Here is a 14,188-nt window from a genome sequence, read left to right as displayed (position 1 = left end):
AAACACAGTTTACCACATTGTGACCGCTGTAGTGAGTCTACAGTCCACCTGCCTGCTGGCAATATAGCCTGGTTGTGATATGTAGATGTGATTGATACGTTTGTTTTTTTAAGTAATTCTATAATTACAATACAAAGTAATTGTATTTATTTTATGTATTACTATTGTATCAATTGTATTTTATATATTACTATGTTATTACTAATTTTATGTATAACTTTATTACGAATTGTATTTATTTGATGGATTACTATGTTATTACTAATTTTACTTCATGCATTACAAATTGTATTTGTTTTATGTATTACTGTTATTACTAATTTTATTTTTATGCATTTCTTTTATGTATTACTGTTATTACTAATTTTATGCATTACTATATTGATAATTTAATTTATTTTATGTATTATTGTCTATATTAATTATATTTATTTTATCCATTACTAATTTTATTTTATTTTGTGTATTACTTATTTATTTTATTTATTTTATTTATTTTATTTATTTTATTTATTTTATTTATTTTATTTATTTTATTTATTTTATTTATTTTATTTATTTTATTTATTTTATTTATTTTATTTATTTTATTTATTTTATTTATTTTATTTATTTTTTACTATTTTAATTTACTTTTATTTTAATTTATCTATTATTTATCAATTTTTTTATCGTTCGTTTTATCCATTTTTTTATATTATTATCTAGTTATTTATATTGGTTTATTATTGTATTGTTTATTATTTTCAAAGAGCCCTGATTGATCACATCTACATATCACCACTACCAGTCAGGATCTGAGTGACTCAGAACCCTGGTGACCTCCAGATGGAGCCACACAGGAGACCAGCAACGTCCTGAAGAAAAGAAAGAAATGCTCATTACTACTTTGTTCATAAAACAATATTGATTGAAATATTTATTAACAGTTTGCAGAATTACAGTACATGTCAAGCACAAACTCAATACAAAGACTGTTAACTTTAAGTGGACGATCCAATTAAGCATTACACTTGTTTACAAGAGGGTCCACCATGTTCAATTAATCAAAACATTTAGAGACGTACAAATAAGACACTATGGGGAAGGGAGGGAAAATAAACTTATACAGTGAGGGGGAAAAAGGGAGTCAAGGGATTCACATGTCTTAATGACTGTTGGTAGGGCGTTCCACATTTTGGTGGCATAGGAGTGAAAATAATTTAGTCCCTTGTTAGTGCCGAATCTGGGTTGTACATGGTTTGTTGCACTCCCTCTGGTGTTGTGGGTGTGGACTTCGTTAACATTAAGGAAGTATCTAGACAGGTACATGGGTATCTTGGTGGTGTATCGAATCTTGTGGACCAGACCCATTGCAAGATGCTGTACTCAGTCGTCGACCCTAAGCCATTCCAGCCTGTCAAAGTGGGCAGGAGTGAGGTAGGTTCGGGGGGTGAGGCCAAGTAGGAGCTTGACCAGTTTGTTTTGGGAAGTCTGGAGCCTAGTTTTAAGGGCCTTTGAGGTGCTGTGGTACCAGGAGGTGCATGCATAGTCAAAGAAACTTTGTACGAGGGCTCCTGTTAAGGTCTTCAAGGTGTTTTTGTTGAACAGTGAGGAGATCCTGTAAAGGAATCTTGTTCTTCGGTTGACTTTTTTGATTACGATGGTGGCCATTTTATCACCGGAAAGATTAGCCTCCAGGATGGAACCTAGGTAGGTAATTTCATCTTTACGTGTGATAACATTGTCACCAACTCTAACCAAGAAGCCATTTGCCTTGCTGAGATTACTATTAGATCCAAAGAGAATGGATTCAGTTTTTCCCAGGTGTAAGGATAGTTTGTTATCAGCGAGCCAGGTACAGATTCTACCGAATTCAGAGCTGAGGGCCTTTTCAACCTGCAGTTTGTTCCTGTCCGAGACTAGCAGTGCCGAGTCATCTGCGAACAGGAACAAGTTGCAGTCACAAGCTGATGTCATGATCATAGTGTGTGTGTGTGTGTGTGTGTGTGTGTGTGTGTTGTATAGTTACCTTGCTGTGATGTAACTCCAAAGGTGATCAGAAATAGTTGCTCCATTGGCTAGAAACGTGCTCTTCACCGGCATGATGATCTTGTTCCTAAAAAAAGTCTGTAGTCAACCCTAACTGATTACAGAACATGATATAAAAACACAACTAGAAGGATTTAGGCCTGTCACAATTACCTAATCGCCAAGTAATACTTTTTTAGAGATAAGTCATAATCGTCTCCATGTTGAAAATGTTCATATATTTTCAAACATTTTAAAGAAATAATGGAAGCAACCGATCTACAAGCTCTAAATGTGTCACTTTGTAATTTACTTATCTTTTTTAGTGTATAAAGTTATTGAATTATGCCATGTGCAGCTTTTTGTTTACAAAGCCTACAAAAGCCAAGGTTTTATTTAGAATGTTAGTATGACGACAATTAAATCGGCCATTATAAAACCTTAGATTCTGACAGGCCTAAGCGGGTTCCAGTGGCGTCTACCGAACCTTCCAGCTCCGTCCGAGCCTCCCAGCGACCCAGAAGTCCTCAGCGGAAACACCCGGGGAAAGCTTCGGATCTCGGGCATCGGCTGAGATCTCCATTCTAACAAAGAACGAAAGAGACACACCACAAATTAGCTTTGCTGTGTGTGCGTGTCCTGTCACAACATACACATGCACTTACAGTAACGTTTAAGAATAGGGATCGACCAATTATCGGCAACGGACGATTATTGGCTTTTTACGAAGCCTAAAAAAGCCCTAACCCTAAAGCGGTTCGTACCGTTGAGTTCCTCACGGGGCAGGCCCAGGTCCTAAGTCCTCCAGCGTCTACCCAGATCTCCGTCCTCCGTCCTCCCATCCATCTATGGACAGACCTGCAGATCTCCATCTCTAGAGGCTCCAGCTGTGTCTATGATCTCCATCCTGAGAGAGAGAGAAAGAAACCATTAGCTCTACAAGCTCACAACACATTGCAACGCAGTGCGAGCTTGTAGATCTGCTATTTTTGCTGAACGCTCCCCCAGAATAGGGATGCTGGGGTTGAAGTGGTTACAAAAGTGTCATTAAGACTTTGATTAGCTTGGAAAGCTGACAGACATTCAACCACAGTGCCACTAGGAGGCATCAACACATGTACAGTCCTCAACATCTTTTGTAATTTGTATTCAAGTGCTTCTAAAAGCAGATGAGATATTGACTCTCAAACTATTGTGCGGAGTCATTTAGATTTATCATAAAATATTTAAAACATTTGGATTACTGTAAATGATGGCATTCTTCGTGCCATAACAGTACAAAAGCAGTTATCCATCCTCAGAAACAAGCAAGAACTGTTCCTACTCACAGCTCATCAGAGTCCTCTGAGGAAGCCCCCAGGGGGGGGGGGGGCTTTGGAACGGATCTCTGTCCAGGGAACATCAGCTCGTCTATCGATATCTCCATTCTAACAAAGAAAAAAAAACACACCAAATTAGCCTTTCCGTGTGTGTGTGTGTGTGTATGTGTGTGTGTGTGTGTATGTGTGTGCGCCCCCTGTCCAGCAACGGCGTTCCAGCGACATCCACCACGATCTTCATCCTAACAAAGAAAGATTGATTAGAGTGACCAAGAGCCAGATATATATTCTATCCTGTCACAACATATATACATCCTAGTACATCAAACTTTTATTTATAGAGAACATTTAAACAGAAGCTAAACATATCACTTAAAGTAATAAACGTTTAAGTTAGGGTTATTTTTGACAGGCCTAACAGGGTCTCTTACTTTGAGTCGTCTTCAGAGGAATGTAGATTCCTGGACAGCGGGAGACCTGCAGTACATCTGGAAGAAAGACATAGCGGTTATCATCTATGAACGGCTGAAGAGCTTCGCACATCACTCCCTTGTTGTTGCTGCCAATAGTCTACTGTTAGGTTCTTAGATTACTTCTTATTCTTGATGACAATTGTTTATGAATTTGATGTATTACTATGTGTCGTTGTTGCTTACTGTAAGTCACTCTGTATAAAGTATGTGATAACTGCCTAAATTGTTGAAATTCCTAGACGTGATCAATTAGGGTGTGCTCTTCGGTGATAGCAGTGGTGTCATTTGTATATTTTTACAGTCCCATTCCTCCCCATCATATCTTGCGGTGAAGCTGGACAGAACACTGTGCTTTAAACAACACCTGACAGCGTCAAGAGAAAGACCCCCACCTGTGCCGCACCGATACGGCGTCTAGCCGGTACCGAGGCTCTGGTGTTCCCCACCGCTGAGTACTGTGCCCCAGTCTGGAGCCATAGCCCTCATGTTGGTTTTGGGGCTTTTTATGCCTTTACTGATAGTGAACAGTATATAGACAGGAAAGGGGGAAAGAGATGGGGAGTGACACGCGGCAAAGGCCGTCGGGAGTCGAACCCGCAGCACGCCATCCGGCTGGCTTGGCAGCCTAGGTGCCCAGACAGTTGAGCTAACCATCCGGGCCACACTTAAATATTTAATTGCAATTTATTTAAGCGACAATAATCGTCCAGTAAAAAGAAACCTCATAATCATGAAAGGCCTAGAGTGGTTCTTACTGTGCGGTTCCTCACCGGGCAGGCCCAGGTCTGAAGTCCTCCGGCATCTACACAGATCTCCGTCCTAAGAAAGAAAGAAATAAAGACCAAATTAGCTTTTGTTGAGCTGCATATTCAGAACCACTTAAACGCTCTATAGATTTGATAAAACAGACCTTTAAAGAGAGCATTTGGTATATGCTCCGATTTCACTCTACACAAATTGATTTGCCAAAAATAGCAGATCTACAAGCTCACAACACGTTGCAACGCAGTGTGAGCTTGTAGATCTGCTAATTTGGCTGAACGCTTCCCCCAGAATAGAGATGCTGGGGTTGAAGTGGTTAACAAAAGTGTCATTAAGACTTTGATTAGCTTGGAGAGCTGACAGACATTCAACCACAGTGCCACTAGGAGGAATCATACTGCCATGCTATACTTCATACCATAACAGTACAACAGATATCCATCCCAACAAGAAATATTCCTACTCACAGAAGAAGTCCTCCGGGAGGGAAGCTTTGAAACGGATCTCTGTCCTTCCACGACGTCTACCACGACCCATCCACCCTAAGGAAGAAAGAAAGATTAATTAAAGTGACCAAGAGCCAGATATACATACATTGCGTCCTTTCACATCATACACAAAATGTATAGAGAACATTTAAAACAGAAGCCGACCATAACACTCACAGTAATAGAAAAGTCTAAGTGGTTTCTTACTTTGAGCCGCCTTCAGAGCCCCCCATGCAGATTCATCCATGGACAGTGAGAGCCGCAGATATCCACCTGTAGGGGCTCCGGTTGAGCCTCTCAGCATCTGGAAGGAAGACATGGTGGTTATAGTCTATGAATGGCTGAAGAGCTTTGCACATCACTCACTTGTTGCTGCTGCCAATAGGAATTTGTGATGTCTGTGTGGCGACAATTGCGTTTTTTTTTATAATACATACAATTTATATAGCACTTTTCAAGGTACCCAAAGTTGCTTCACAAAACAGAAGTAAAAACTAATTTATTTGAAAATAAACTAGATTAAAAACTATAAATTTTTGGCATGTTTGTGAAGCTTTTCGGTTCCACACCAGTAACTGCTGTTCAACAGCTACATCCACGACCTCCCTGCAACAACATCAATGTAGTATGGCTATGCAGACGACCAGAGTACTGTTCCCCAGTCTGGAGCCGTAGCTCTCATGTCAAGAAGCTGGATGCTGCCCTCAACACAGGATGGGCCACCCCAAACAAACTGCCTGCTCTCGCTGGGATCACTCCAACAGAGGTCAGACGAGAAGCAGCCACGCTGGCCCTCACCGGGAAGGCACAGCTGAGTGAATCCCAGCCATCTCCTCCACAAGGTCATCAGAGACACCACAGCACACGTGCCTCAAGTCACGGTGCCCTTTGCCACAACACACACACACACACACCAAGTCACGGCACCCTTTGCCACAGCACACGTGCCTCAAGTCACGGTGCCCCTTTGCCAACACAGGCCCAAGAACTGCTCCACACAACACCAGCTGACACCTCCAAGGCATCCTGGGTGAAGGCAAGACAGAGGGACCAGTGGAATACATTGAGGACCCCAAATATGTTCTTTGCCAGCACCTCCCCTGCAAGGAGTGGACAACCCTCAAAGCAGAAGTGGGACATCTCGGACAGTGCCCACTGTGAATGCGAGGATCCACTACAGACTGTGGAACACGTAATGACCATTTGCCCCAAATACCGGCCACCGAATGGTGATCGTGGCTTAGGTGACCTAGACAATGACACACTGTACTGGCTTGTTCTATGGACATACGGCAGAAGATGTTTATGAAACGTATTTTTTGTAATTTCTTCATTTTTTCGGCACGTTTGTCAAACCTTTGTGGCATTTAATTTATGGAACTTGTGGATGTTTTTTTATTTATTGGTGAAGTTTTAGTGGCACTTTGAAATGTATTGACACATTTGATATATTTTTTTGTTAGGGATATCCGATATTATCGGCCGATAAAGGCATTAAAAATTAATAACCCTAACCCTTAATTTTACTTTATTTTATTTTTTTACATTAAAAACATCTACAAGCTCACAATACAATAAGACACATGTGAGCTTGTAGATCTGCTATTTTCAAATGATTTTTATACATTTGAAAACTTGAGATGAGAGATTAGATCATTTTAGATGAGACATTTTGCATGAGTAATTATTAATAATTACTTTTGGTATTTTAAGTAAATTTTTATACCAAAACCTTTGTACTCGAGTACATGTTGAATTTACTTGTAACGGAGTATTTCTATATTGCAGTATTTATAGCCTACTTTTATTTAAGTAAAACATTTGAGTTATGTTTCCACCACTGGAAAAAGCCTATATATATATATATATATATATATATATATATATCTGTTGATATCGGCAATTAGGAGTTTGACACGGACTGTCGGACATCCCTTGATTTGTGTGATTTTGTGCAGCTTTTAGTGAGTTTGTGGCATTTTTTTTCCTTAAGTTTTTTTGTTTTGTGAAGGACCAAAGAGCACACCCAGTATGTATCACAAGGCTATTTCCACCAGTCAGGTGGACTTATATCTACATCTCATAAGCGGCCATGTACTAAACACTACAGATATCACAATTTGACTTTGGCAGCAGCAAGAAACGACTGATATGCAAAGCTCTTCAGCCATGCTTCTCTCTATACAAACACTCATAATGTCCACATGGACATCTTAGCAGCCAGGATGGGGTGGTCGGCCTGGAGGCCACTCAGAACCCTGGTGACCTTCACATGGACATCTTAGCAGCCAGGATGGGGTGGTCGGCCTGGAGGCCACTCAGACATGGGGACACAGGAGACCAGGGCATCTATGGTCATCTCCATCCACATCTAGAAAGAAAGAAAGACATCAGAAGCTGACCATATCACTCACAGTAATAGAAACATAAGACAAATATTCCTTAAGACATCTATAACTAAAATGTAAAAATAAACACCTTCAATATATTATTTCTTTCATAAATAGAGACTATTTTACTCCATAGGAACTGTTCCTGTTGCAGGTTGATGATGTCCATGTGTGGTCCAGCGCCATGGAATGCATAAAAAAGTATTTAAAATATTGCTTTGATGCTTATATTAATCTTAGGAAGTATTAAGCTGTTTTTTATTAGCATACGGTATGCATTCCATAGGGCTAGACCATATGGACATGACATAATCAACTTGCAACAGGAGCAGTGAAAGTGAAAGATTATTTATTTATGAAAGAAATAAAATAGTTTCCATTTTAAGATTTGTTATAGAGGGTTAAGTATAATGTCTTAAGGCATAGGCCTATTTGTCTTTAACCAGGGATCCTTTAAAGAATATTTAAAAGTGCAATATCAAAATGTAACCCTATGCACAATAGTTTGTAGTCAATAACTTATCCGCTTCTAGAAAGCAATTTAAAATACAAATTACAAGTAATGTCGAGTACTTTTGGAAGTCACTGAACAGCCATGCCTACCACCTGTTTTGTCACAATGCAGGCAGCAGCACTACCCATTAATTAAAAACAAGTGCTTCCGAAAGTAGCTCAATGTCACTTATAACACGTCTACGGTGTATTTTTATGAAACAAATTTGCTTTGCAGATTGAGAGTAGGCTATAATTCAAGCTTGCCCTACAGCTGCAACGTTGGGGAGTTTAGCATTGTTTAATACAAGCAGATTGTAAATTCAATGTGGATCAATGGGCTGTCAATGGACGGCATGCATTACAACTCTAGATTCATCCCATTGCACTGGTGATGCCAATTAGTCATTTGACTCAGCTGTGTGGCGTCAGTGTGTCAACACAACTGAAAGGTTACTTTTTCCAACACATTTGGTTTAAATACCTTACATTTCACAGCAACCTTCTACATACCAACCAAACGAAATGATTAAATTCACACAACTCAAGAGGCTCACTCCTTCAAACGATAGCCTACCTTTCTCTCAAAACAAAAAACAACTTAAAACAGTTCCTCTGTCAAACCACGCAATAAATCCACCATTTATGAAAGCCCTTCTCAAAATGATAAATCCTTTACCAGTAGCAGGGACGGTTAGCACAGGGTTTAAATGGCTACAGCCAGGGGGTCCGCCGCTGGTCCGTCTGTTGGCTGTTGTGTTTGGAAGAGAAGGATTCAGACAGAAATGCTTTCAATAATCATTCAATCAAATTAAAGTAGCCTCGGTCCCGCAGGCTTACTTATCAAAGGTCATGTGCGGAGAATGACGCGATGTGATTGACTGACATATTCAAGTAGGGGCGGGGCCGTGGGCTGGGTTGTAACTGTGTGTACGTGTGTGCGTGACTGCGTGTGCGGCCTAGACTACTATTTAAATAGTTTTGAGGGGAAATAAATGCTATTTGTCCCAAAGTGACTGCTAGAGATTGCTATTGTTTTCATAAAGCATTATATTCATTATCACCCTTGCAAAGTTCTGAGTCCTGTTCTTATTCAACGGCCTTTGTCCCTCAAAGGAAAATAGGGTCTCTGACGCCCTCAAGTGGACAAAATCAGTAACAGCTCTATAACCATTTCCCGTGCTGCCTTTTGTGGAGTTGAGTTGAGGAAAGTTATATTTGAAAATAGGGTTAAAATAACTATAGGCCTACAATATAATAACAGACCACATAATGTACTGTGAAATAACTTAAAATGGATAATAATTAACCCATGAATTATAGTTACATGATTTCATTCCTGAAGGTTAATTCATAGATTGAACCCATTGTAATTTAGGCTGCTTGTTTCTTGTGTCAACACCAACAGAGAAAGAAGCATGTTATTATTTTCTTATGAACACCAGACTCTGCACAACAAGCTATCAAAAAAAGAGAATACAGAAGAAACATTTAATTCTTTAAAACTATGGATGGAGCTGAAAATATTCACCATTTCAGCAACGCCAAGGAGCGCTTTCTTGTTTACAGGTGGAGAGGAACTTTGATAAGTCTGTCAGGGACACCTATGGGTGTAGTGGTGAAATATTACACGTCTCCACCAACCAGTTCATTCATTGAGCTGACTACAAGTTAAAAAAACATGATGTGGTAGTCTGGTAGACAATTAGTGGACAATAAAACACTGGATAAAACTAAGATACACAATAAAACATCAGCACTCGACTGCAGTAATAAACACAGATCAAATAATTTAAGGGCACTATGAGTGTCGCAGGATTCCCACACATTTTTTACCAATGCATTTCCAAAACATTTACAGGAATATGTAACAATAATTCAGTGCAATGATTGATTGATTGCTTTATTTTGTCATTCTTCCCAACTGTAGCAGCAGAAAAAAATTAAATTACGTTTCTCCTAGTTAAAAAGACACTAGGAGAAACGTAATTTCGTTTTTGAGTCTCTTAGTCTTATGTGCAACAATAACAGAGGGCAGTTTAGCAACAATAACCCTATCTAACCCTAACCCTAAACCAAAGACAGGCAGTGTAGCAACAATAAAGCACAGAATATAGAACGGTATAATTCTATTCCAAATGTTGTGCCTAATCTTTGCTACACCACCACCTATCCTAGGACATAGGATCATAGATTCTACATTTGTATAATAATAATATAACATAATATTTGTTAACCATAAACATGTTTGGTTCACAAGCTGTAACAATTATACATTTCAGTTATAATGTGTGGTGTGTGGTGTGTTTCAATCTGGACGTCTTCCTGAGCTGTAGCAGACTTTAAGTCCACCAAAGTGCTGGTTAGCACTGAACGAGTACGACAATTATGGCCTAAAGTTTGGCTGAATGAGTGTGACGAGGCTGCATCACTGCATCGTCACACTCATATGTGGTGAAATATGTGCTGCATGCTCCTATATAAAACGATTCAAATCATGCTCTGTGCTCAGGAAAATAAATAAAATAACCATGGTGGACTTAGACCCGTTTTGGACATTCAGCTGTCGCCGTTTTTCCGCCAGCCTGGAGAAAACCTGACTATCAATTCATGCTGGGCTGAGCTCTCATCTCTGGTTTGTTTGGCTCCACTCACTGCAATCATGTCCCACTCCATTACACCTTGAACAGGAGAGAGCAGAATATTAGTTAAGAACAGATAGAACATAGTAGATACTGAAATCACATATCATATTGGTCTGAAATAAAGTTTTTTTCCTAATGGAAATAACTGGGTCGTATTATAATCAGGGACTAGACTATTTGACATTCAATGTTCTTTTTCCACAAATGAGTCTTGAAAAATGGGGGTCGTCTTAATCAGATGTACCTTCGACGCCAGCCTCTGTAGTTTAATAACACTGTACCTTTGACAGGCAGCCTCTGTAGTTGAATAACACTGTACCTTTGACAGGCAACCTCTGTAGTTTAATAACACTGTACCTTTGACAGGCAACCTCTGTAGTTGAATAACACTGTACCTTCAACAGGCAGTCTCTGTAGTTTAACGGGAACCCCTTTTGGTGTAATATACTGAAGTCAACCTGCCACTGGCCTGGGGTCAGTCAGTCAGTACAGTAACACACTGAAGTCAACCTGCCACTGGCCTGAGGTCAGTCAGTCAGTACAGTAACACACTGAAGTCAACCTGCCACTGGCCTGAGGTCAGTCGGTCAGTACAGTAACACACTGAAGTCAACCTGCCACTGGCCTGGGGTCAGTCAGTCAGTACAGTAACACACTGAAGTCAACCTGCCACTGGCCTGAGGTCAGTCAGTACAGTAAAACACTGAAGTCAACCTGCCACTGGCCTGGGGTCAGTCAGTTTGTACATTAACACACTGAAGTCAACCTGCCACTGGCCTGAGGTCAATCAGTCAGTACAGTAACATACTGAAGTCAACCTGCCACTGGTCTGAGATCAGTCAGTTTGTACAGTAACATACTGAAGTCAACCTGCCACTGGCCTGGGGTCAGTCAGTCAGTCAGTACAGTAACATACTGAAGTCAACCTGCCACTGGTCTGAGATTAGTCAGTTTGTACAGTAACATACTGAAGTCAACCTGCCACTGGCCTGGGGTCAGTCAGTCAGTCAGTACAGTAACATACTGAAGTCAACCTGCCACTGGTCTGAGATCAGTCAGTCTGTACAGTAACATACTGAAGTCAACCTGCCACTGGCCTGAGGTCAGTCAGTCAGTACAGAAACACACTGAAGTCAACCTGCCACTGGCCTGGGGTCAGTCAGTACAGTAACACACTGAAGTCAACCTGCCACTGGCCTGGGGTCAGTCAGTCTGTACAGTAACACACTGAAGTCAACCTGCCACTGGCCTGAGGTCAGTCAGTACAGTACAGTAACATACTGAAGTCAACCTGCCACTGGTCTGGAGCATGTCTGAAATACATGTCAGAGCTGAAATCGACATGGTGTAATGTTAGAGTGCACAGAAGACATGTAAATATTAAATAAATGCTTAAACATGTAGCTAGGTGTAATGTTAGAGACTGCCACTGGCCTGAGGTCAGTCAGTCAGTACAGTAACATACTTAAGTCAACCTGCCACTGGCCTGAGGTCAGTCAGTCAGTACAGTAACATACTGAAGTCAACCTGCCACTGGCCTGAGGTCAGACAGTCAGTACAGAAACACACTGAAGTCAACCTGCCACTGGCCTGAGGTCAGTCAGTCAGTACAGTAACATACTGAAGTCAACCTGCCACTGGTCTGAGATCAGTCAGTTTGTACAGTAACATACTGAAGTCAACCTGCCACTGGCCTGGGGTCAGTCAGTCAGTACAGTAACACACTGAAGTCAACCTGCCACTGGCCTGAGGTCAGTCAGTCAGTACAGTAACACACTGAAGTCAACCTGCCACTGGCCTGGGGTCAGTCAGTTTGTACAGTAATATACTGAAGTCAACCTGCCACTGGCCTGGGGTCAGTCAGTCAGTACAGTAACACACTGAAGTCAACCTGCCACTGGCCTGAGGTCAGTCAGTACAGTAACACACTGAAGTCAACCTGCCACTGGCCTGGGGTCAGTCAGTCAGTACAGTAATATACTGAAGTCAACCTGCCACTGGCCTGGGGTCAGTCAGTCAGTACAGTAACACACTGAAGTCAAACTGCCACTGGCCTGGGGTCAGTCAGTTTGTACAGTAATATACTGAAGTCAACCTGCCACTGGCCTGGGGTCAGTCAGTCAGTACAGTAACACACTGAAGTCAACCTGCCACTGGCCTGAGGTCAGTCAGTACAGTAACACACTGAAGTCAACCTCCCACTGGCCTGGGGTCAGTCAGTCAGTACAGTAACACACTGAAGTCAACCTGCCACTGGCCTGATGTCAGTCAGTCAGTACAGTAACACACTGAAGTCAACCTCCCACTGGCCTGGGGTCAGTCAGTACAGTAACATACTGAAGTCAACCTGCCACTGGCCTGGGGTCAGTCAGTCAGTACAGTAACACACTGAAGTCAACCTGCCACTGGCCTGATGTCAGTCAGTCAGTACAGTAACACACTGAAGTCAACCTCCCACTGGCCTGGGGTCAGTCAGTCAGTACAGTAACACACTGAAGTCAACCTGCCATTGGCCTGAGGTCAGTCAGTCAGTACAGTAACACACTGAAGTCAACCTGCCACTGGCCTGAGGTCAGTCGGTCAGTACAGTAACACACTGAAGTCAACCTGCCACTGGCCTGGGGTCAGTCAGTCAGTACAGTAACACACTGAAGTCAACCTGCCACTGGCCTGAGGTCAGTCAGTACAGTAAAACACTGAAGTCAACCTGCCACTGGCCTGGGGTCAGTCAGTTTGTACAGTAACACACTGAAGTCAACCTGCCACTGGTCTGGAGCATGTCTGAAATACATGTCAGAGCTGAAATCGACATGGTGTAATGTTAGAGTACACAGAAGACATGTAAATATTAAATAAATGCTTAAACATGTAGCTAGGTGTAATGTTAGAGACTGCCACTGGCCTGAGGTCAGTCAGTCAGTACAGAAACACACTGAAGTCAACCTGCCACTGGCCTGAGGTCAGTCAGTCAGTACAGTAACACACTGAAGTCAACCTGCCACTGGCCTGGGGTCAGTCAGTTTGTACAGTGACATACTGAAGTCAACCTGCCACTGGCCTGAGGTCAGTCAGTCAGTACAGTAACATACTGAAGTCAACCTGCCACTGGTCTGAGATCAGTCAGTTTGTACAGTAACATACTGAAGTCAACCTGCCACTGGCCTGGGGTCAGTCAGTCAGTCAGTACAGTAACATACTGAAGTCAACCTGCCACTGGCCTGGGGTCAGTCAGTACAGTAACACACTGAAGTCAACCTGCCACTGGCCTGGGGTCAGTCAGTCTGTACAGTAACACACTGAAGTCAACCTGCCACTGGCCTGAGGTCAGTCAGTCAGTACAGTAACATACTGAAGTCAACCTGCCACTGGTCTGAGATCAGTCAGTTTGTACAGTAACATACTGAAGTCAACCTGCCACTGGCCTGGGGTCAGTCAGTCAGTACAGTAACACACTGAAGTCAACCTGCCACTGGCCTGGGGTCAGTCAGTTTGTACAGTAACATACTGAAGTCAACCTGCCACTGGCCTGGGGTCAGTCAGTCAGTACAGTAACACACTGAAGTCAACCTGCCACTGGCCTGAGGTCAGTCAGTACAGTAACACACTGAA

The 14,188-nt window shown here is 41.8% G+C and overlaps 2 long non-coding RNA genes across 4 annotated transcripts in view; both read right to left on the bottom strand.

Moving 5' to 3' along the window:
* Positions 1-416: 416 nt before the first annotated feature.
* LOC310867713 overlaps positions 417-14,188 on the bottom strand; it is a 161,048-nt gene continuing 147,276 nt past the window's right edge. Inside the window, exon 4 of the long non-coding RNA XR_014570018.1 lies at positions 417-443. This is a non-coding gene — a long non-coding RNA (uncharacterized lncRNA). The remainder of the gene's footprint in view (positions 444-14,188) is intronic.
* Positions 751-3,511, bottom strand: LOC310867712. 3 transcript variants are annotated; one of them, XR_014570015.1, is made up of 5 exons: positions 3,339-3,511; positions 2,775-2,917; positions 2,493-2,594; positions 2,012-2,098; positions 751-857 (listed from the first exon to the last, which is right to left on the bottom strand). It is a non-coding gene; the product is annotated as an uncharacterized lncRNA (long non-coding RNA). The 3 variants fall into 3 exon arrangements; XR_014570016.1 differs by having other exon boundaries at positions 2,012-2,109; positions 2,498-2,594; positions 3,339-3,510; XR_014570017.1 differs by having other exon boundaries at positions 2,498-2,594; positions 3,339-3,501.

This window comes from Protomyctophum parallelum (assembly GCF_964188405.1).
Source record: "Protomyctophum parallelum genome assembly, chromosome: 12".
In the NCBI taxonomy this organism is placed as follows: Eukaryota; Metazoa; Chordata; class Actinopteri; order Myctophiformes; family Myctophidae; genus Protomyctophum; species Protomyctophum parallelum.
Note: the sequence above shows the minus strand (reverse complement) of the source record. Positions and strands in the feature narration are given on the sequence as shown.